The sequence below is a fragment of the Heterocephalus glaber genome, unplaced genomic scaffold (assembly GCF_053883595.1).
Source record: "Heterocephalus glaber isolate CG9 unplaced genomic scaffold, H.glaber_assembly_v1.0 deba00000347, whole genome shotgun sequence".
Lineage (NCBI taxonomy): Eukaryota > Metazoa > Chordata > Mammalia > Rodentia > Bathyergidae > Heterocephalus > Heterocephalus glaber.
Window position 1 is genome coordinate 33,295,016 of NW_028258143.1, and position 24,625 is coordinate 33,319,640.

The following is a 24,625-nucleotide window of genomic DNA, read 5'->3' on the forward strand; positions in this document are numbered from 1 at the left end:
TTACCTGGGTAGAAATTCTAATAAGTTGAATTTTAAATACATACAGCCCTGCTTCGCTTTTTGGCTTCTTCATTGGGTCTGGTTGTTTGTGATTGCTCAGGCTGTGGCTGTGAGCCAAGGGGCTTGCTTCTCACTGTCTAGGTCCCTCTACCTTATCTGTAGATGTGGCCCTATTGGTGTGGCAGTCTCTGGTCTCCTAAAGGTTTTATTCATGTGCATGGCATAGAAGATGAAGTCTTCCTCCTCCACCATGAATTAAGAACCTGATGCTTTGTCAGTAGTTAACCAGCTATGGGATCTAGCAGTGGATCTGTTAAATAGAAGAGCCATTGTCCAGGATCAAGCATGTCTGCCTGACCTTATTTTATTTATGGACCATCCCAATCCCCCTGTTGTCCGCTCAGCTTTGCTTGCTCTATGATACTTGGCAGAATGTTGTGCGAACAGAGAAAAGATGAAGGACCAATTGGGTCAGATGTTAAGCTTGCAAAATGTTATACAGAAGACTACAACTCCAGGAGAAACAAAACTTTTGGCCTTTGAAGTCTATGACAGTCTTCAGTTTTCCAATATGGCAGATAGTGATAGTTTTAATGAAATGAATTCATGTCGAAGGAAAGCTCAGTTTTTTTCTAGGAACTATAAACAAATGTGCCAAAGCAGTGGTTTTGCACATAGATGGTCTTGATGATACGTTTCAGAGAAATCTATGTAAAAAGGCTTTGTTAAAAATCAAAGGTGTTATTAACTTTGCTTTTCAAATGGCTGTTCAAAGATATGTGTTACAAATCCATTCAGGTTTGAAAGCAGAGCCGTTGGCAAAAGCAATAGCATCAACCAAGGTCATGAAAGCTCAGCAAATTGTGAAAAGTGAAAGTGAAGAGATGCTGGTCCCATTCCAAGACATCCCTGTGGAAGTTGAAGAGAACACAGTGCTTTCTAACTACTTGCCTGAGGATCACAGTCCCAAAAAAGGAGCAGGACAAAGCAGTGTCCCGGGTTGGCTCCCATCCGGAAGGTGGAGCTAGCTGGCTGAGCACAGCTGCAAACTTTTTATCCAGATCATTTTACTGGTGACTTCATCTTCAGTTTGGGGCTCAAGGACTGTGTGAACCAACAACAGGCCAATTTTCCTGTTGTGATGAACTGCCAAATGCAATTTGCAATAAGTTATCATGAAAAGTTTTAGATTACATGATTGTGTATGCTGCATTTTACATTTTCTTGGACATTTTACTCCACGAGTGATAAAAAGAAAAGAGGCTACAGGTGGGATATATTTGCTTGGGAAAGTATTTTGGTTTTGTTTTCCTTTAATTGTCTCACTTTTTTAAAAAACATGGGTCCACTGTTAAATCAAACATGTATTGCAGCTTTACATTTTATATAAAGCACTTGATTAGGAAAATTTATTTATTCCTCAAGCCTCAGGATCTATCTGAAGAGAAGTTTTTTGTAGTTTAAGTTGTGCATGGATTTCTGAACATTTTTCTCTGCTTTTCTTCATGAACAGTACATGCTTTGGTACTCTTCACTGAAAGTTGGAAACATTTCTGATTAACTCCCCTTCTGTGCCTTTTTTATTTGCCAATCATGTTTATAGAAAGGACATTACTAATGACGGTTTAAAAATTGAAATTTATTCACTGAAACATGGTAGTTATCTAAAAATACAACCAAAAAACTTTACAATCTTATTTTAATAAGAATAATGGAAAATCAGTCAGAAAAGGTAAACATGTATAGTAAGTAGTAAAGTGTTTTTAAACCTATTAGATATGACCAAATGTGGTTCCAGTTGTTTACTGTTCACTGTTGATGTCAGCTCATGAGATTAAGTCCATCATGGTATTGTGAGTAATTATAAATGCTCTCTTGGCCTTACATTGAGATTACAGAACAGCCCCTGCTAACGAAAAAAAGTAGTAGTAAAGAACTGACAAACTTGAAAAAAGAAAACCAAAAATTAAATTCCTATAATGCCATAGTGTCACTCTGGTAGCATCTAACTTTAAAATATGAGTTACATGGCTGAAGCCTACTTAATAGGTAATGTTGCCTTTTGTGAACTTACTATAAAAATGCTGCAGTTATTTGGGAAGAAAAAAAAAAACCCAAACTATTGCTCATAAAGAAATAAAGCCAGCATTGGTTACCTAATCTTGTTTCTCGTGTCCAGCCAGAAAAAGAACTCCAGTAAAGATAATATGTATATATACATACATATATGGTGTTTTGGGGGTAGGTAAGAGCTAATTACATTTATATAATACTTCATTAAAGCTCTAAAAATACTTGGCAATTAAGATTTTGTTTTGGAAGTCCAGTGATATTCAGATGTGTTTTAAGGTTAACATGATTAAATACTAATAGAAATTGAAGTTCATTTGCATCACCATGTAGAGCTGCTATTTTACTACTTGGAGAATGTGAAGCAAAAATTGGACCCTGGTGGGTTTTCTTATGTTTTCATCACTTCTCTTTTAGAGAAAATTGAAATCATCCAGTGTTACTGGAGAAGAGTAATTGTAAAATACTACCACCAAAAAGAGTCTTGAGTACCTCAACACTGGGATCTTCTGGAGGGAGAGGGAGAGGTATTGAGGGTATTAAGAATAGTAGTTTTTCATGTGTCTGGTCTCTAATTCAAGCAATACACATGAACAAAAAAATATAAGCTTTCAGAGCACATACTGCTTTAAATGCATATTGCTAACTTACCGCCAGAACCAGATGTGTTGAAAAAAGAAAACAAACCACTTCCTTTCTGTAGCCATTAAAGCAAAGTTTACTTTCAGTTTAACCAGTTATTTTATTTCACATTGCTGTACATCTGCTTATTTAATCAACTACAACCCTTTGGTAGTAATCATTCAGTACAAGTAGGTTTTTCAGCTTGATGTTTGTGTGTTTCAAGTGTTCTTTTATTTCAGATTTTATAGATCAGTTAAGGAAAATGTAATGACATTTTCTTTGAAATATATTGTAAAATAATAAAAGGTAGCAATTAAAATTGAGTGACTATGACAGTCTTGTCATTCTTGTCATATAAGCATACTTAGTCATTTTTTTTTGTCACCAGTACTGGGGATCAAATCCCAGGTCCTCACTCACACCAGAGCTACACCCCCAGCCCATTGATTACTCTTAAGCCTGTTTGTACCCACACTACCAGGCACATTCTCCCAGTTCTCTGCTCTTGTATAACTGACTCATTTCCTTCCATGTATCTTTCATTCATCTCCTTTCCCACACTACACCTGCCTCTCCCCAGGATTGGGTAGGTTGTTCCTGGACATGTACTGATTATAGCATTTATCACATTATGTTAAAATTTGCATATTGACTATCTCTTTCTAAGTTCTTTGAAAAGAGAGAATCTTTAAGTCTTTATGTTAACACTGTACCTCTACCTGGCCAACAATAGAAGGTCAAATTTTAGGGAGAAGAATGAACAAAGAATTCTTTAGAAATCAGTAAAAATGAATGTATTTATTAATTTATTATTTAATAAATGCCTCCAATAAAAAAATATAGCCCCTTTCACTTGGGCCTTACCCACCACATTGAAAAGTCTGGTTATGATTTAAGGGTTCTCTGTAATTTCAGAGAATCTTACACTACCTTCTTTTTTGGGGGGGGGGGTACCAGGGATCGAACTTGGGACCTTGTGCTTACGAGGTAGGTGCTGGAACCACTGAGCTAAATCCCCGGCCCACTACCTTCTTAATTGTATGAAAACTCACTGATCTCCACAATGAATTCTATAATGGAAAAATGTCAGTGGTCACAGATGTTAACTGTTAGTGGTGACTCATTCTTAGGTGCAGAAGATAGGTCTAGTAGTAGCCCATGGGAGAACTCATTGGTAGATCTTTTATACCTGGAAAGTGGTTTCCCCTCCTGACCATCTTATCTGCTGTTCTTAACAGTAGATTGTCTTCCTTGGTAGCATTGCCAGCTACCCTTTGTTGAGGAGGCTCATTCTGAACCAATGGCTTTGGGAGAATCTCAGCTCATGTTCTGATCAGTTGAAGGTCATGGCTCACAGGGGTCTTTTTGACTGCCTTGGAGCCTTGGGCCGCTTGCCTCAGTCATACAAGCTATTTCTAAAAGTATGGTTTTCCCATGGGATCTTTTCCTATATAACTCCCATGCAGTCATCTGTATTCCTTGACCTGCAGAATACAAGGAGTGATCAAAATATACAATGAATATTTAATTTAAAAATTATTATAGTGAAAGATATTGTCATTAATCCACCTCTGGTTTTGAATACACTTATTCCATCATTCTTGATGCTTCCTGAGGCAGTTTTGAAAGTCTGCTTTAATGTCTTTATAAGGTGTGATCAAATATACTGCAAATGCTGTTGCTGAGTACCATCCAATAGAGAAGCAGCCTCATAAAAATATTATGATGTATCTTCATTAATCTTATTCATTGGATCTGGCACTGTGGGATTTCTGGCTCCCCCCCAAAGTCAAAGTGACCATAAAATGTAAATGTTTTGAATTGATTCATGACATTGCAGTATCAAGACAACACAATTAATGACATTCATAAAAGAAGACTTTCAGGACTGTTTCAGAAAGTGGCAAGAATGATAGGATAGTATTTTAAGGGATGATAATGGAAATATATCTTTTACTGTAACATTTTTTTAAAAGTTAAACACCCTGTATTTCAAATCATAACACATAGATTCTAGGTAGCACATAGCACTAGTCAGAAATTAGAAATTGTGGCTCTTAAATTACATGAAAGATACTTTTTTTGTCTCACAGAGTATTTAAAATGAATTTCTTCACAAGATTAAAGTTCATAGTTTTTACATAAAAGTATAGATTCATTTTGAAAACTTAAAATGCTTACAAAGCCGAAAGATGTCATGGTTCTTAGGTGGGTACTATATTCTGGTGGTAAGTGGCGATTTCTTTCTTTAAGTTGGTCATAGTCTCTCCAGCTTTCCACGGTTCTCATACTAATTCTACTTGTAGGTCTAAGAGTATGCAGGCTGCCAAATCTTGAAGGGTGTGCAGAATTTATGGTCAAAGTTGATGCTATGAAGTTGAGCTCACAATCTAGGTCATGTGAAAGTCAATCAGTGACCACAGAGCACTGGCATCCTGGGCAGCCATTCTGAAAACTAACTGGCAGTTGAGGCGCCACTTTTATGATCATCAGAAGAATGTTGCATGGCTGGAGTCATCTACTAAGAAACTTCTGAGATGAGTGGATGGCAACAATAATGCTCACAGATCTTCCAGGAGTAAAGCTGAGGGGCTAATTTAAAGCTCTAAGAATTGAACTGATAAGCATCCCTAAAGTTACACGATAGTTTTACCTGTCCTCATTCAGAACACAAATCTACTGAGCCTCCTTTACTAAAGGTGTTCTCATACGCACTACCTAAGGACAGCCCTTTAGAGTTGTCAGAGTAGCAACTTGCTATCTTGAAGTAAGCCATTCCCTTTCACATCTAGTTTTGTAACACAAAATAATTCCTCGATCTCATAATTATCCAAACTGAGCCTATACTAAATTTAACTGATATGAAATACTGAAATACATAACTTTGGTATGCTCTTTCCTAACACTAATTTGAAAACAAGGAACAGTGGCTGGTTTGATGAAATGTGTGTGAAATTCCAACTAGAATGTATACTTGAACAGTTTAGAGTAAAAATGCTTCTTTATATTGCTAACCAAGTTCTCCCACTCAAGTAATATTAGAGCTTCAAAATATGTTTGAAGGGGAGTGACGAGGTTCTTCGGGGTGAAATTAAAACTAGTTAAAATGGGGTGTGGTTCTCTAGGGAAGGGCCTTATTGATTAACAAGATATTCTAAAGACTCAGTTTCTAAGCTATAGAATTTTTTTTCCATATGTAAAAAATTAACCTCAACCCTTTATTTCCATACATAAAAATAACTTGAAGGGATCTATGAACCTAAATATGAAAGCCTAAAAATATAAAACTTTAAGAAGAAATTATAAGGGAAAATGTTTATGAATTCAGGGTAGGCAAGAACTACCTAGGATACAAAAAACATGATGTATAAAAGAAAAAAATTGATAAATGAGATTCCATCAAAATTTAGAACTTTAAATGACATCATTAAAGTGAAAAGTAGTCCTTAAACAGACCATATTTACAATGCATATAACCTATGACCAGAATATATAAAGAACTCTTACAATTCATCAATAGACAACCCAATTAAAAAGTAGACATAAGAAGATGATAAGTAGCCAGTACAGCACAAGGAAAGGTGTGCAACTCTAGAATCAGAAAAATATTAATCAGTACAATAATAAGATTGAATTATACACTCATTAGAGAGATGAAGTTAAAAGTTTTAAAAGCCTTGTCATGACTTTTTCTTTTTGTTGCATTCTCCCCCTTTGCATTTAATTTGTCACGCCCAGTGGATTCATTTTCCTGGGCTTCCTGGGGTGATCCTCATTGTCTTTTCCTAGGGTATTGTCTAAAATCTTTTGGAGTGCCAGTTTGGTATTCATGAAGTTCCTGAGGTGCTCTTTATCATGAAAGTTTCTTATTTCTCCATCAATTTTGAAAGATAGTTTTGCAGGGTACATCAATCTGGGTTGGAGGCTGTTTTCCTTTAGGGCTTGAAATACATCACTCCAAGCTCTTCTTGCCTTGAGGGTTTGCATTGAGAAGTCTGCTGTGATTCTGATGGGCTTTCCTTTGTATGCGATTTGTTTCTTTTCTCTCACTGCTTGTAGAATTTTGTTCTTCTGTTGGGTTTCTTGAATCCTATTATATGCCTATGTGTAGATTTTTTTTTTTTGATCAAGGCTAGCTGGAGTCCTATATACCTCACTTATCTGTATGTCAAGTTCTTTTCCCCTCCTTGGGAAGTTTTCTGCCATCACTTCCATGAGCAATTTTTTTATGTCATCTGCACTCTCTCCTCTTTCTTCATTGACTCCAATCAGTCTTATGTTAATCTTCTTTGCATCATCTAGCAGATGCTGGATCAATTTCTCGTGTTCCCTTACAATTTTAAAGCAATTTTTCTTTTCCTGGTCACTAATTGCAATGTTATCTTCTATATCTGAAATTTTATCCTCATTTTGATTCATTCTGCTGTAGAGACTTTCAATGAAGTTTTTAATCTCTTGGAAATCTGTTTGTATCTGTTTTATGGATTCCATTTGTTTCCTATGTTGAGATTCCATCATGTTCCTTAGTTCCTCTACTTTTTTATCTGTAATCCTCTCTAGATTTATTAATCATGCCTTGCACTATGAGCACAATCTTTGCTGTTATCTGAGTAATTATTTCGGATTTCACCTTTTCCAGATCCTCTTTTGTTGCCAGTTCAGAGAGTCCAGGTGGTTAAATATCAGATTGTTCTATCTTGTTTCCCTTTGGGGTTGCTGTAGATCATCCGGAAGTCTGTTTTTGAGGTTTGTTTAAGGGTCTTCTCATTTCCATGGTGGTGGGGCTGCTTCTGGCTCCCATGTGGCTCAGCTTATCTGCCCTAGGAGCATGGAATGGTGGCGGGGGAGCTTTCTTAGAATTTGGTTTTGAGAGCTGATTTTCAATTCCTGATGCAGGTAATCTGTACCTCTTAGGTAGTAACCTACAGAGCTTTTCATACTGAGTTTTCAAAGAAATATTCAAATGTGTGATCCACTTTCTGAGCATCTACCCTGTGTTAGACATAGTAGGCACTGGTATGATCATGGTGAGCAAGACAGAATTTCTGCTGCATGGGCTTGCAGTCAAATGCCAGGCATTAGACTAAGTTGTCCCCGTGCAATATCTCACTTTGTTTCAGCATCAACCCTGTGACCTGGATGCTAGCGTTTCAGTAACTTGTCAGAAATTATGACCTGCGTGTAATAGAGCTAATATCTAAAATAGGGAGTGTGACTCCAATGCCCAATTCTTACTTGCTGCACATGGTATCTACCTCTTTGAATCTCCTTTGCTTTGGGTCTAAATGCAATTTAAACTGAAGAAACTCAGAGTTGTGATGTTAAAAATGAACCACCATGCCAGGCACAGTGGCTTGAACATTGAAGACCTAGCTAACGTGGAGGCTGAGGCAAGAGGATCATTTGAACTCAGGAGTTCATAACCAGCCTAGGCAACATGGTTTATCCCATCTTAGAAAAAAAAATCACTGCACAATATAAAAGAAAACAGGGATTAATCACATGAGATAGTAATAACTGATAGGAAGGGTACAAGACAAAAAGTTTGGTACTGAATGCTGCTTCTTTGTCCCTTCCCTAGAATCATCTTTATGGCTTGAATTATGCTGTTTCCTGTGCTCTCAACTTCACTTGAGTCCAAGGATGGTCCTCAATGATGGGTGCATTGTCATCTGCTTTCACAATGCCACATACAGAACATGATATTAATGGTGGTCATAGTGTAGTTCATTATGATATTTTAAAAATGTATGAAGGGTTATGGTTGGTGGAGAAATATTATATTGTTCAACATCAAATCTGAGTATTAAAATGGCCTTGCTCATGAAGGCCTCACATGGAGGATTATGTGGAGCTACTGTTGATTTTCAATGACTATCACAGGAGGGTGAAATTTTCATTTAGTTGTCTCCACTGGAGATAATCATGTGAAAGATTTGTTGGTTAAATAACAGTGTATACACATACACTGTTTGTATACATTTTTGTATACACATACACTGATTGTATACATTTTTTCATCCCTTAATTTTGTAGAATATTTGAAGCAAAATTTCATCCTCTTTATATTTCTAATTTGTTCATGGGACAAATGCAAGAAATATTTTCCTTTTTTTTTTTTAGTTCAGTTCATTTTTAATTTTTACCCCAGCAAACCTTCCAAGAAGTCTACTTAGGATGTTCAACAGTGGTCTCTCTGTTAATTGTTATAAATGTAGTTAAAACAAGTTATAGCTTTCAATAATCCCCAGCCTGCTATTAATGGAGACTTGTGTCAGGCTATAAGGACAGCATTCTGGGGACAGGGGTTATGAGCTTTTGGAAATAGTTACCACCATCTTTACTATTTCTTTTCTTTTTTAAAAATAAATTTTATTTTATTTTATCCCATTCCCCTCTTCAAGCCCCCCCCATGTGCAAAAGTTTTGTTTCCATTTTTCCCTTCTGTTTTCACTTTTTTTCTTGTCCCTTCCTTTCTCCCTTCCTCCTCCTTTGTTCCTTTTCCCGTTTTCCATTTCCCAACATTCATTATACATCTCAGTCCTTATTTCCACTTTTCAGTTTCTCAAACCACAGAAACAATGTGCTATTTAAACATGTTTGTCCTATTTATTTCATTAAGACTATGATCTCAAGGTCCATCCATTTAGTTACAAATGTTTGAAGCTCCTCCTTCTTTATGGCAGAGTAGTAATCCATGGTATAACAAAACCACTTCTTCATCCAGTCATCAGTTGATGGGCATTTGGGCTGTTTCCAAGATTTAGTTATTACAAACTGTGCTGCTATAAACATGAATGTGCGTATATTGCTGTGGTATGATGCTTTTAATTCTTTTGGGAAGATACAAAGAAGAGGTATAGCTGGGTCAAATGAAATCTCTAGTTTTAGTTTTTTGAGGAATCTCCACACTGAATTCCACAGTGGCTGCACCAGTCTACACTCTCACCAACAGTGAGGAAGGGTTCTTTTTTCCCCACAGCCCCTTCAACATGTGTTATTGGTGGATTTCTTGATAGCAGCCATTCTTTCTGGAGTGAGATGGAATCTCAGCATTGTTTTAATTTGCATTTCATGAATGACTAGTGATGTCAAACATTTTTTCATATATTTATTTGCTGCTTTTACTTCTTCATCTGAGAAGTTTCTTTTCGTTTCAGATGCCCATTTTTGCACTGGGTCTTTAAATTTGGCTGGTGGTCTGATTTTTTTGAGTTCTTAAATATTCTAGATAATAGTCTTTTATCTGAATAGCTGGTAAAAATATTTTCTCACTCTGTAGGATGTCTCTTCACTCTGTTAGTGGTTCCTCTTGCTGTGCAAAAGCTTCCTAAAAAGATGAGGTCCCAGTTGTTGATTCTACATAGTATTTCCCAGGCAGTCTGGGTTTTGTTCATGAAGTCTTTGCCTACTTCTATGTCCTCAAGCATTCTAGCTATTATCTCCCAGCAGATTTAGTGCTTCTATTGTGATACTTAGATCTCTGATCCATTTTAATTTAGATTAGTGCATGGTGAAAGATACAGCTCTAGTTTTAATCTTTGGCACATGGAAAGCCAATTTTTCCAGCACCATTTATTAAAAAGGCTATCTTTCTTCCAGTGAAAGTGTTTGGCTCCTTTGCCAAAGATAAGGTGGTTTAATATGTCTGCAGTTGTTTCTGCATCTTCTAGTCTGTTCCATTGATCCTCAGGTATGTTTTTTTTCTTGTTTTTTTTTTTTTTTTGGTACTGGGGATCCAACTTGGGTCCTTGTGCTTACAGGGCAGGGGGCGGAACCACTGAGTTAAATCCCTGGCCCTTCTCTAACAAATTTTAATATTCTGTCCTTGTGTTGAATTTCTGGAATCTTGACTTTTATGCCTTGGAGAAGATTTTTTTTTTGATCATGGCTAATTGGAGTCCTATATGCCTGACTTATCTATATGTCAAATTCTTTTTCCCCGTTTGGGAAGTTTTCTGCCATTACTTCTGAGAACTGTTTTTTATGTCATTTGCACTATAACCTGATTTTTCATTGACTCCAATCAATCTTATGTTATTTTTTTTTGCATCATCTAGCAGCTGATGGATTGATTTTTCATAGTCCTTTGCTATTTTAAAAAAGTCACTCTTTTCATGATCACTAACTGCTATCCTGTTCTTCTATATCTGATATTCTGTCCTCACCTTGACTCATTCTGTTGCATATACTTTCAAAGGAGTTTTTAATCTCCTGGATATCTGTTTGAATCTGTTTCACAGATTCCATTTCTTTCCTATGCTGGGTGTTCATGGTTCCCATCATGTTCTTGAGATCCTCTATTTTTTTAAATCTGTATCTTTCATGCTGGTCACCATCTCTGTAGTTATCTGGGATATTATTTCTGCTTTGATTTTTTTCTAGAGCCTCATTCATCTGTTTTGTTCTTCAGCTGTCACCATTTCAGAGAGTACAGGTGGGTGGCTTTCAGACTGTTCCACTTCATTGCCTATAGCATCTGCCTTTGGTAAGCTGAAAGTCTATGGGGTCACATCTTGTATAAATGTCTTTTCATTTTCTTTTTTTTTTAAGTTTGATTCCTGAGTTGATGCTTGTAAATTGCTTATGGTGAGTAGGAAATGACTACTTCTCAGAAGCATCTTCCAGGTGTAACTGGCTTTTGGGTTTTGAGTCTGTTGCAGGATCCTACCTCTTCAATTTATTGGAGATGAGAAGTTCTTGCCTACATGCCCCAGCTGCTAGTTCTTTGGCACTGGAAAATAGTTTTTTTTTTTTTTTAAGACTCTTAGGCAATCTCAGTCTGGGTATATTGGGAGGAAAAACTGATTAGCACAATTATGTCACCTTTGCTAAAGTAGTACAATCAACAACAGTAGCATCAAATAAAATCTAGAAAATGACAAATTGTAGCCCTTAATATGGCATTTTTACCCTTAGAGGAGAAGATTTAAAAGGTGTTAGGAGGCTAAAAAACAAACAAACCAGAAATAGAAGAGGAAGAGATCAGAAGCAAGGCTGGTAGACAAACTTTAGGAAAATGGTGAAGAAGAAAATCATGAAAAACAAAACAAAACAAGAACCAGAAAGGAGAAAAAAAAGAAAAGAAAAAAAGAAGAAAAGATTTTTAAAACCCAAAAACGTTCAATTCAAAGTGTGTCTTTGGTGTCACTGTTAGGCAATGTCGGCAAACAGAGTCCAGAGCCAAACTGATTAATCCCAGCAAGTTAGCTGCAGCTTCATGGTGGAGTAGTGGATAATCCCAGCCAGCCTGTTTCTTTAGTTCCTCTGAAGTTCAGGCAAGTTTCTGGCTATGAGGCTGGAACCAGATTCCTTAAGCATACAACAGTCTATGTGTCTCCTGCCAGCTTGAACTCCACTCTATGACCTCCTGCTGACTTGAACTCAGCTCTGGAACCAAGGCATCAGAAGCCACTAGATGGAGTCTGGACTCAGATAACTCACCAGCCGCTACAGTATGATGCATCCACTGCTCTGTTCTACTGGTGTGTTTCTCGGTGGAGGCCTCTGGCGTCATCAGCAGTCACTGTGCATCCGCAGATTCAGCCCACTGTTCCCTTGGGGAGAGTCAGGGCTCTGAGAGAGAATGCTGCTTGGTACCTTCCTCTTCTTCTCTCTTTTCACTCTCCCTGTAGACTTCAGTTGTCCTCTCTGATCTTTCCTGGGTCCCAGGGACCCACTTCCTCCCCACCCCCTTTCCCCTCCTCCTCCCGCTGCTATATTTCAGTGTCAGGACACCAAATCTCTGAGAATCTCTATCTCTGCTGCTCACTACTCCACTATCTTCCCAGAAGTCCATCTTTACTATTTTGTACTACAACATTCTTTAGCCGACTCTGTTTTGCTTGTGTTATGCAGGATGCTGAAGAGTAATTGCAAAGGATAGAAGATAACTTGCAGTGGAGAAATTCTGTAGTGAACTAGAGAAGAGAAGAGAAGAGCTTAGCTCAAAAGAGGCCTAGGACCTCAATGCCCTATGTCTGGGAATACAAAATAAGTCTTGGTGAACCCAAATTTCCATATTTTATAAGCTGATTCGGAGCTTTTCTCTGTTAACAGCTCCTTGTTTTCTAGGTATGTTTGCATTCTTTCCTCTGATATTCTTGTTTTTTCATTTGCTATTAGGATTTTAATTTTTTTGTTTTGTTTCTTTTGATTCTGGTGCTCAAGCCCATGGCTTCACAGATTACAGCCAAGCACTTTACCACTGAGTCATATCTCCAGCCCTGCCATCAGGAATTTAAATACTATTAAACAATTATACATCCTCTACTTTCATCTGCTCTCAATCTCTTACTCACTTCCATATCTTGCTACATTTTGGGTGATGTGTTTTGAAGAACTAGAGTACACATGATGAAGACTGTCTCATAAATGCTGTCTGCATTCTTTGGTTGCACTGTAGTTGGCTTTGCATGTTAGTATTTACTTATTTCTATCATCTTCCATTGGACAAACTGCAAATTTTCATCTGTAAGTAAGTCCTTTTGTCTTTTAAAAAATGAGAATAAGTTCCCTTGTAAAAAGGACTTAATGGAAGGGATTGGCCTCTTTTTGCCCTGCGCTCCACCATAAGATGACACAGCAGATGATTTCACCAAAGTATTTCATCTTGATCTATGACACCCTAACTTCCAGAACTGTGAGGAATGAATTTTTGTTCTTCATCAATTACCCAGACTCACACATTCTGTTACAGTAGCACAAAATGTACTAAGACTATTTTCTCTCATGTTTTAGTATATATTGCTACATCATTATTTTTAATGGAGAGAAAATGTTCCATGATAAGGCTATGTCACGTTATTAATAAGTTTTTGTTGTAGATGTCTTGTTACTACAAAAAACAAACTTTTATGTCTATGTGCCAGTATTTTTGTAGAGCAGATTCCAGGAATTGGATCTGAATATAGAAAAGGTATGCAATAACTTAAACATTTTTGATTGACCCTGTCAATTGAAATCAGTATACTGAAATTATAAATGTTTCAATTACATTTCCATCAAGAGTTCATAAGTGTTTTTATTCTTGCATAATCATTAACATAGGGTACGATTCATCTTTAAAATTTTACCAGAATTATTGACAACAAATTGTATTTAATAGTGCTTAAATTTGTATTTCTGAACTATTTCAGGCTGTCTTCACATTTATAAAGACCGTTTGCATCTAATTTCCTGTTTATTTATTATTCTTAGTATTTGCCTATTTTTAAATGAGATCTTTTTTCTTGTAGAGTATAAATACTTTTTATATATTATGGGTGCAATTCCCTTGTCTATTATGTATCATAACATTCTTTATTAGTCTATCACTTGTCTTTATCCTTTGCTTTATGTAGAAAACTTTATAGTTTTATTTAAACATAAAATGTTATCCTTTTATAATTTTCGAGTATTTTTGCTTTATGTGGGAATATTTACACCTGGAAGAAGACATAAATTTTATATTTTCTTTCAATAATTTTAACACATAGGCCATTTATCAACCTAGTTTATTTTTCTGTATGATTTATCTATACTGTTTCCTCAACTATGTATGGAATCATCTCTCCTTTTCTAGTTAGTTTAAAATGCTAGCTTTTCATAAATGAAATTCCTACATATATAAAAAATTTCTTAATTGGTTTCTTTCTTTTGTTTATTCTATTTCAATTCTATAATAAGGACATTGGGTATTTAATTATTAGCTTCTGATGACTAATTTAATTAAGGATTTATGTTTTTGGCCAATTGAATACCCATTCTTTCAGTCTATTTCTTATGTTAAAATTGTGTCCTTTGTATTTTTATTATTAACTTAAATGTGTTATTAAATATTCTAGCTTTGGTTCCTCTGTCAACTGTATATTGGGAAAATATCTTTTTGTGGTGTGATTTCTAATGCACTTATTTCTCTATTGTATGAAAAGAAATGTGCTGTATTGTAATTTACCAATATTTTATTTGTTATTGGTTTCTCTATTCTGCTTAAGAATTGACCTAATTTTTGATAACTATCTGTTCTTGTTCTTTCTCACCTTGCAGGATGAAGGGTGAAAAAACTGAGAAGACAGACAGTGAGGTGTAGAAATCTGAAGCCGAGATGGAAAAGTTAGAAAAGGCAGCCCCAGGGCTAAAAGGCCCAGAAAGGGGAAGCTCTGCTTCAGCCTGAACTCTGTCTTTGTCAAAGGGATTGGCAGATACTTCTGATCTGCTATGTATTCCAGAAAGGCCAAGTAGAAGACATTGATTTAGCATTCAGCTGCTAACTCCAGGGTTGGAAAGAAAAAGGAGAAGGTACTCATTACTGTCATAAAACCAGTTGGTGGTGACAAGAAAGACGGTTAACTCTGAAAAAATGCTTAGATGTTGTCTCAAATCTGTTGAGCCATAGCAAAACCTTTTGCTTAGCATATGAAAATTCTTCTAGCTGTCATCACTCCTGTACCCTGTTCAACACCCTTCCTGGTGCTACAGCAGAAGAGTGGGTTCCTTAATACAACTGTGCAGCATTGCTACTTGTGAGTGGACTTCCTTCCCTCAACAGAATTTCTCTGTATAGAATATGCCAGAAATTTGTCAAAAAATTGCTATCAGCAATATAAAATCCCCAAACCCCTCAATAATTCTAATCTCAAGAAAAGAAACTAAGAAGGTGAGATTTCAGCACAAGAGATATATGAGATTACAGAGCAGCACAAGATTGATTAGAAAGTTGCAGACTCAAATTTTACCCAAAATGAGTCTGTTTCTCATCTCTAAAACTGTTATCTATTTTTGCTTTAACAAGTGGAATTTATCCTCACAAATTCTAAGCTTCTTACCAAAAATATAATAACTGATGCTTTTTAAAAACAAAAATGTTTTTCCTTAAATTCATAATCTTAAAATTCTGTCAATATGATTAAAACAAAAATAATTATTGAATAGTATATTGTGAAGCCAAAACCCACTTATCTGATTCTAAATAGAAAGTTCTTTGTGAAGAATATGTTAGGATTTTTAATATTTTGTGGAACATCTGCATTATCACCCATACTAATTAAACATTAAACTATAATAATAATGTATGGATTGAATTTTGGAACTATAAGAAAAATAACATTCCTTTTAAAATTCCAATTTAATTGCTTTACTGCACAGTACAGAAACAATGATTAGATAAATTTAACATAAACAGACACACACATAAAATAGGTATGTATTTCTCCCTTGCATATTCTTTCTCCTTCTCTTCTTCCTTCCTTCTTTAATAATATTAAAAAGATTAAAAAATATTAACACTTTCAACTTCTGAACAGTATAGGCCTTTCCAGTTTTTGATGGGTTTTCTTCAAATTTTTTTATCAGTGTTCTGTTATTTGTGTTATAAAATTTTTTCATTTCCTCTCTTAAATGTATTTCATTTTAATTATTTTGTAGCCACTGTGAATGGACCTGCTTTCATGATTTCTTTCTCGTTAAGTTTGTTTTTGTTATATATAAATTTATATTGAGTTTTGTATTCTGATTTTGAATCCTGCAACATTATTAAATCTGTCAGTTCTAACAGTTGTTTTTAAAATTTAGTTTTTTGTACATAGAATGATATTATGTGCAAAAAGATAATTTGACCTTCTCTCATCCTGTTTACATGGCTTTTCTTTCTCTTGCCCAATGTTTATGGCTAAGTCTTGCAGTACTGTGTTGAATGAGAATGGTGAGAATGAACATCATTGTCTTGTTTCAGAATTTAAACTCTTTCAAGTATTTCTATTTATAGTATTCACCATGTTAAGACATTTCCTAATTTGCTTAAAGTTTTATTAGGAAGGGATACTGACTTTCTAAAAATGTGTTTTCTTCGTCTATTTAGATAGCCATATTATTTGTCCTTTGTCTTGTTGATGTGATGTTTTATATTTATTGATTTGTGTATGTGAACCATTGCATTCCTGGGGTAAATCCTATTTGATTATAATAAATTACTTTTGGTGTGCTTTGGATTCAATTTGTTAGTATTTTGTTAAGAATTTTTGCATGTATGGTCTTAAGTTTTCTTGCCCTTATTTAATCTAGATATTAGAGTAATTTATATGAATAGCTACATATAAAATAGTGATATGTGTATATTTGTATGTTATAAAAATTCTTTAAAAGAATATGAAAATTATAAGAAATAGATGTAACATGCAGTTATTATTTCTGAGGTGTTGTTGGAACTTGCTTTGGATGACTTGTACTATTATTCTTGTTGTTCTTTGTATTCCTTTATACTCTATGTGTATATTCACTTTTTATAATTTAAAACTGTACTTAGACATTGATTCTCATTTCACTTAGTTCAAGACTATATTGATTTTTACCCTTCATCTTTAATTAAGCTTCTAATTTGTATTCAAAATGGTGAGTAGGATCATATCCTGGAGAGAAGATAGAGGGGAACTTTATTATCATATCTACTGACCTAATTTCTTCATACATTATTAACTTCATCCCCAATCACTAATGGCAGAAAAAAATATATTGAAACTTTGTTAGATGACAATTATTACATTAGAGGCTTTATGTGAATAATTTAATCCTTACTACACCAATTGGGAAACATAATAAAACCCCATTTAAGAGATCAGAATTTGAGGCTTGAATGGTTTTAATAACTGCTATAGTTTGGATGTTGTTTTTCTTATAAAGGTTTATGTCCTGGGAGCTTGACCTCCTGTGTAGTGGTGTTAAAGTGGTGGAATCTTTAAGAAGTGGGGCCTAGTGCAAGGTAGTAATTACAGGAAGGGATTAATGTAGTTCTAATAGAAGCCAGTTAGTTTCTAAGAGTGTAAAAGCATAAAAAGAGCAAGATTGGCCCTTCCCCAGCCTGTAGCGTCCTGTCTCACCATATTGTTTTTCCCTCTCACCCATGCTTATAGCATGATGCAACCCACCATGTTGTGGCACAGCCAAGGGAGACTTGACTAGAAGCTGAACAGATGGGGCCACCTAATCTTGAACTTTCAGCCTCTAAAACTCTGAACCAAATATCACTTTTCATTATAAATACCCAGTTTCAGGTATTTTGTTATAGCAAGATAAACAGACAATACAGTAACTTCCCCCAAACTAGTTGAATAAGAGCCTAAGTCACAACTGATGTTCTTGTCATTACATTCTAAAGTTTTTCTTGTTATTTTTTGTGCATTATTCCATTCTTAATCATGTGAAATAATGCTGTGCTTCCAGTTAACCTTTTGATTTATTCTAAGTAGCAAACATAAAAAGGAACTTTTAAAATAATTTGAAATGTAAACCATATTATCTCAGAGGTTACATCTCAAATATATTCAGGAACAGGCAGGTGAGTAAGGTAAGAAGGAGGTAAACTGCAAGCCAATTAGAACTTATCTAAGGTACAGCTTGTCACCATGAGCTGCTATGTGAGGCTTCTTCACTGAACAAGTACAATGAAATATTACCTTAGAATGTTATTTTAACCTTTTCATATTAGGAGGCCATACAGCATGATGGCTAAGATCATGGGAATGGAGTCAGGTGAGTATGGGTTAAAATGCTACCTGCACCATTTTCTTTTTGTGTGACCAAAAACAGTTTGCTTATTTTGAGGAGTTCAGTTTTCACTTCTGAAAAATTTTATGGCATTACATTAATTTGTTTTTAAAGAAATATCTGTTCTTGAATTTTTATTATTCCTTCATTAACTTTAAAGTCATCTTTTTATTATCTAATGAAAATGCAGTTAGGATAATTATTAAATGGAAAAATAAAATCAGAAGTAAGGAGAAAACTTTTGTATTTTAAATTTTCAAATGATTGTTTTGGTAAAAACAGCTTTATTTTATACTTTTATTAATAATTTTTTACAATAATTATTTAGCTAAGAATTTTGATACATGGTAAGCTAATCTTGTAATTCATCTAAGGGGGGATATTTAAAATACCATCAGGATCTTATGGCATGGCTGCTTCACACAGAGAAGTTTATTTAAAATTAAAGTTTGAGAAAAATTTCCTATGTTTATTCATCACTAGTCTATTTTAAAATATTGTTTACTCTCTGCACTTATTAATGAGCCTCAGTGGTACTGGTCACCTAAAGCTGCACTGCAAAAGCTATTGACACAGAGTAAGAGTCCCCCATTTTACACGATCATGGAAGCATGATAGTAATGTACAATACAGATCTCCTCTTTGTTTACATTGCATTTCTGTGCAGAACATTTTTCCAAATCCAAGGCATGATTTGAAAAGTTTCTACATATCATGTTCCCCTGTCCTCTAAACTTTTTACTTGGTTACTTGCATGAAAGAAAACATTTTTTTATAGTTTTCTTAGCAAAACTGATGACATATCTCCATGCTCAAATGTTATATGTAAGAGAAAAACAGTATTTTAGTGTTATCCATCTATGAAAACATAATATGATGGTGTTATTGATTATATAATTATATACAGGTAGTAGAAAAATGCCACTTTGAATATTGACCACTATGAAGTTTAGGAGATCTAAATGCAGATATTGTGTTATATTTTCCATGTCTTTTAAATTGTTTATTAGAGATTATTTAAATATCTTAATAAAAACTTTAAAAAACCCATCTGTGTTTGCTTGAAAAAGAAGTAAAATCAATCCTTGGGAATTTTCTGATGGAGGTTCAAGTTTCCACTAATACTGACTGTGACCACCTGTCCCTACTATGATAGCTAATGACAGAAATATAAAGATTTAGTATTAATAGACATATAAAGTACTGATAGAAATATAAAGATTAAGACAAAAGATATACCAGTTATAGTCTAACAACATAATGATATAGTATCTGTATCATTTCAGAAGGTAGCTGCTAATTTTTAATTATTATCTTATTCATATAATATGCTGAATCTTAAGTCTTAGGTTGAAAAAAGAAACATCTATATTGTCAATAGAGCGTGTTCAAAATATATCTTCTCACTAAATTACCCACTGTTTTCCTCATACTATGGGATTAAATAATGCCATATAATACAACAAAAATATTTTCAGAAATTTTTGCACACCAGCCTTCTCCATTCCTTATTCTAGTCCATGTCAGAACAGCTGCTCCCCAGGTCAACATCTTTTTAACCATGTTGAATGGGGATTACCCAAGAGCAGAAGATGGCTTTGGCTTGTTTAGATAAAAGCCAATATACTACCCTTTTCCTGCCCTGGAGTTTCTGGCAGGTCGTTTAGTTTATTCCATGATAAAAATTGTTCATGAAAAAGTTATTAGATATTTTGTCCAGTCTACTTATTTTCAAAAGGGAAAAAATCCATCTTTTGAGGACCAATGGACATAGTATCAGAGGATTCAAATTTGTATCAAAAATACTAATTGTCTGGAGACATATAGGAGAGACATCTATCACTTGTCTGAACTGAATGGTGTATCATTTTCCATCAGTCTTCATGTGTGTGTAATGCTGTGTCGTTAGTTTACTGAAAGTGGGGCAACACTTTATCAGAAAGGAGATGTATGAACCCAGTTAAAAAGCCTTTGAAAAAGCATAGCTTACTATCAATAATACCTGAGCAGTAGCAAAACTTCTATAGATGCTTCTGGTCCTTGCTGTACCTTCTCTTCAAGTTCCACATGTAATTTCTACAGTAGTAATTTCTATCCTGCCAGAATGATTAATTTTCTCAAGCACATCACATTAGGCCGAAGAATATGGACCAATGATTTTTGGGTTCTGGTCACTAAGGTTCTCTCCTGAGAGGAGGGGTTGACAAAGGAGTATTGACAAAGGCAGAAGCACCTTCCACATTATCATCTGTGAAAAAAAGCACACAATATCTTATTTTTATCTTTATTTTAAAAGTAGTGAAATTATTAAGCATTTACTAAGAACTGTTATGTGTTAAGAATCATATGGGCAAAAAAACAGACCTGTGGATCAGTGGAGCAGAATTCAAGATGCAGAAAGCACTTCAAGCACACTCATTGACCTTATCCTTGACAAAGGGGCCAAACATCTTCACTGGAAAAAAGATAGCCTCTTTAATAAATGGTACAGAGAAATGGATCAAAGATCTAAATATTAAAACAGAAACATTTAATCTGCCGGAAGATAGAAATAGGTAAAACTCTTGAAGACATAGGTGTAGGCAAAGACTTTATGAACAAAACCCTGATCACATAGGAAATACTACAAAGAATCAACAACTAGGATCACATCAAATTAAAAAGCTTTTTTGTACATCAAATGCAACCACCAAGAAAAAGAAGAGACAACCACAGAATGGGAAAATATTTTTACCAGCTATTCCTCAGACAAAAGACTAATATCTAGACTATATAAAGAACTTTTAAAAATTAGACCTGCACCCATTTAAAGACACAATCCAAAAATAGGCATCTAAAGTGAACAGACACTTCTCCAATAAAGAAGTAAAAACAGTAAATAAATACATGAAAAAATGTTTAACATCACTGATCATTAGAGAAATGCAAATTAAAACAACACTGAGATTCCATCTCACTCCAGAAAGGATGACTATCATCAAGAAATCAACCAATAACAAATGCTGGCAAGGCTGTAGGGAAAAAGTAACTTTTCTCCATTGTTGGTGGGCATGTAAGTTGGTACAACCACTATGGTAATCAGGATGAAGATTTCTCAAAAAACTAAAACCAGAGATTCCATTTGACCCAGCTGTGTCACTTGAAAGTATCTTTCCAAAAGAGTTAAAAGCGTCTGTCTTAGTTATTTTTTCTGTTGCTAAGAAAAAATACCTGACACCCAAAGTTAAAGGAGGAAAGGTTTATGTAGTTCACAGTTTGCACCTTTACATAATCTCTCCTGGTTCTTATTTTTTCCCCATTTCCTCACCCTCCCTTCAACACCTCCATCCCTCCCTAGTTACAAAAACTTTGTTTCCATTTTTTCATTTTCTCATATTAATTCCATTCCCTTCTTTCCTTTCCCCTACCCCTCCCACTTCCCCTTCCCCTTTGCCCCCTTTCTTCTTATTTCACATTATCTATTATAACTTTTAGTCCTTATTTATACTTTCAGTTCCTCACACTAGAGAAACTATTTGGTATTTACACATGTGTGTCCTATTTATTTCATTTAAGCGTATTGCCTCAATGTGCATCCATTTAGCTATAAATGTTTCTAATTTCTCATTTTTTATGGCTGCATAGTACTCCATTTTATAAAACTACCACATCTTCTTTATCCAGTCTCCAGTTGATGGGCAATTGGGCTGCTTCCAAGCTTTAGCTTTTACAAATTGCGCTGCTATGAACATGGGTGCACATATATCACTGTGGTATGATTCTTTAAATTCTTTGGGGAAGATCCCCAGCAGGGGAATAGCTAGGTCAAATGGGACTTCCAGTCCTAGTTCTTTGAGTTATCTCCATACTGATTTCCACAGTGGTTGCACCAGTCTACACTGCCACCAGCAGTGGAGCAGGGTTCCTCTTTCCCCACAGCCCTGTCAGCATTTGTTATTGGTTGATTTCTTGATAGCAGCCATTCTTTCTGGAGTGAAGTGGAATCACAGTGTTGTTTTCATTTGCATCTCTCAAATGACCAGTGATGTTGAACATTTCTTTGTATGTTTATTTGCTATTTCTACTTCTTTGTCTGAGAAATGTCTGTTCATTTCAGATGCCCATTTTTGCATTGGGTCTTTAAACTTGGGAGGTCTGATTTTTTTTAAGTTCTTTATAGATTTTAGATAGTAGGCCTTTGTCTGAGGAACAGCAGGTGAAAATTTTTTCCCACATTGTGGGTTGTCTCTTCACACTGCTGGTGGTTTCTCTTGCTGTGCAGACGCTTTTTAATAAGGGGAAACCCCACTTGTTGACTGTTTATGTTAGTTCATGGGCAACTGAGGTTTTGTTCGTAAAATCTTTTCCTATACCAATGCCTTCAAGAGTTGTACCTAACCTCTGTTCAGGCTGGTTCAGCATTTCTCTTTTAATATTTAGATCTTTAATCCATTTCTACTTTAGTTTAGTGCATGGTGAGAGATATAGGTGTAGTTTTAATCTTTGGCAAGTTGAAACCCAATTTTTTCAGCACCACTTATTAAAGAGGCTATCTTTCCTCCAGTGAGGGTGTTTGGTGCCTTTGTCAAAAATGAGGTGGCTGAGTGTCTGGAGTTGTTTCTACATCTTCTAATCTGTTCTACTGGTCCTCAGGTCTGGTTTTTTGCCAGTACCATGCTGTCTTTATCACAGTAGATTTGTAGTATAGTTTCAAGGTGGGGGTTGTGATACCCCTGCCATGTCTCTGTTGCCTAGAATTGCTTTTGATATTCTAGGTATCTTCTTGTTCCAAATGAATTTTTGGATTGTTTTCTTGAGGTCTATGAAGTATGCTGCTGGGATCTCAATTGAAATTGCATTAAATCTACATAGCAGTTTTGGAAGTATGGCCATTTTCACTATATTAATCGTTCCTACCCAGGAGCAGGGGATGTCTGTCCATTTTCTGATATCATCTTCAATCTCTCTTTTCAGAGTGCCATAGTTTTCAGAGAAGAAGTCTTTGATTTCTTTCGTTAGGATGATTTCTAGGTATTTCAGTTTTTTGGATGCTACTGTGAAAGGAATTATTTGTCCTATTTCTCTCTCAGTGAGTCTGTCATTTGTGTAGAGGAAAGCTATTGATTTTTGTGTGTTGACCTTGTAACCAGCTACTTGACTGAATTTGGTTATTAAGTCTAGAAGACTTTTGGTGGAGTTCTTGGGGTCTGCTATATAGAGTATCATGTCATCTGCAAAAAATAACAATTTGACTTCTTCATTTCCTATCTTTATTCCTTTCATTTCTTTCTCTTGTCTAATTGCTGTGGGTAATGTTTCCAAAATTATGTTGAAAAGGAATAGTGATTGTGGACATCCTTGTGTTGTTCTTGATTTTAGTGTGAAGGTTTTCAGTTTTTGACCATTTAGTATGATATTTGCTATTGGTTTTTCATACATGGCTTTTATCAGATTGAGGTAGAGATCATCTATTCCAACTTTTCAGAGGGCTTTTACCATAAATTTGTATTGGATTTTGTCAAATGGTTTTTCTTCATCTATTGAGATGATCATATGTTTTTTGTCCTTGGTTCTATTGATGTAGTGTATTATATTTACTAATTTGCATATGTTGATCCATCCTTGCATCTCTGGGATGAATACCACTTGGTCAGGGTGTATGATCTTCTCACTGATCTTCTGCATTCTATTTGCCAGTATCTTATTAAGGATTTTTGTATCTGTGTTCATTAGTGTGATTGGCCTATAGTTCTCTTTTTGGTTGGGCCTTTCTCTGCTTTGCGGATCAAGGTGATGCTTGCTTCCAGGAATAAATTTAGGAGTATTGCTTCCCTTATCAATTTCATGGAAGAATTTAAACAGTAGTGGCAGCAGTCCCTCTTTAAATGTCTTGTAGAATTCAGCAGTGAAGCATCAGATCCAGGGCTTTACTTAGTTGGTAAGATTTTAATTACGTTTTCAATTTCATTGATTGATATGGGGTCATTTAGAATTTTTAGGCCTTCATTCAATTTTAGTAACTCATATTTATCTAGGAATGTGTCCATTTCTTGTGTGTTTTCCATCTTATTGGCATATAGGTTCCCGAAGTAGGTATTGATGATCCTCTGGATTTCTGCTGTATCCATTGTAATTTCATCCTTCTCATTCCTAATTTCATGGATTTGGGCCTTTTCTTTCCTTTTTTTGTAAGGTTGGCTAAGGGTTTGTCAATTTTGTTTATTCTTCAAAGAACAAACTCTTGAATTAATTGATTTTTTTGTACCATTCTCTTAGTCTCCACTGCATTGATTTCTGCTGTGATCATTATAATTTCCTCCCTTGTATGAGCTTTGGGTTTGTGCTGCTCTTCCTTTTCTAGAAGCTTGAGGTTAAGCATCAGGTTGTTTAACTGGACTCGCACTGTTTTCCTAACATGAGTATTCACTGTTAC

The 24,625-nt window shown here is 35.3% G+C and overlaps 1 pseudogene; it reads left to right on the forward strand.

Annotated features, from left to right (window-relative positions):
- The first annotated feature begins 229 nt into the window (after nucleotides 1–229).
- LOC101720698 (armadillo repeat-containing protein 1 pseudogene) lies at nucleotides 230–1,077 on the forward strand (annotated as a pseudogene).
- Nucleotides 1,078–24,625: the final 23,548 nt, after the last annotated feature.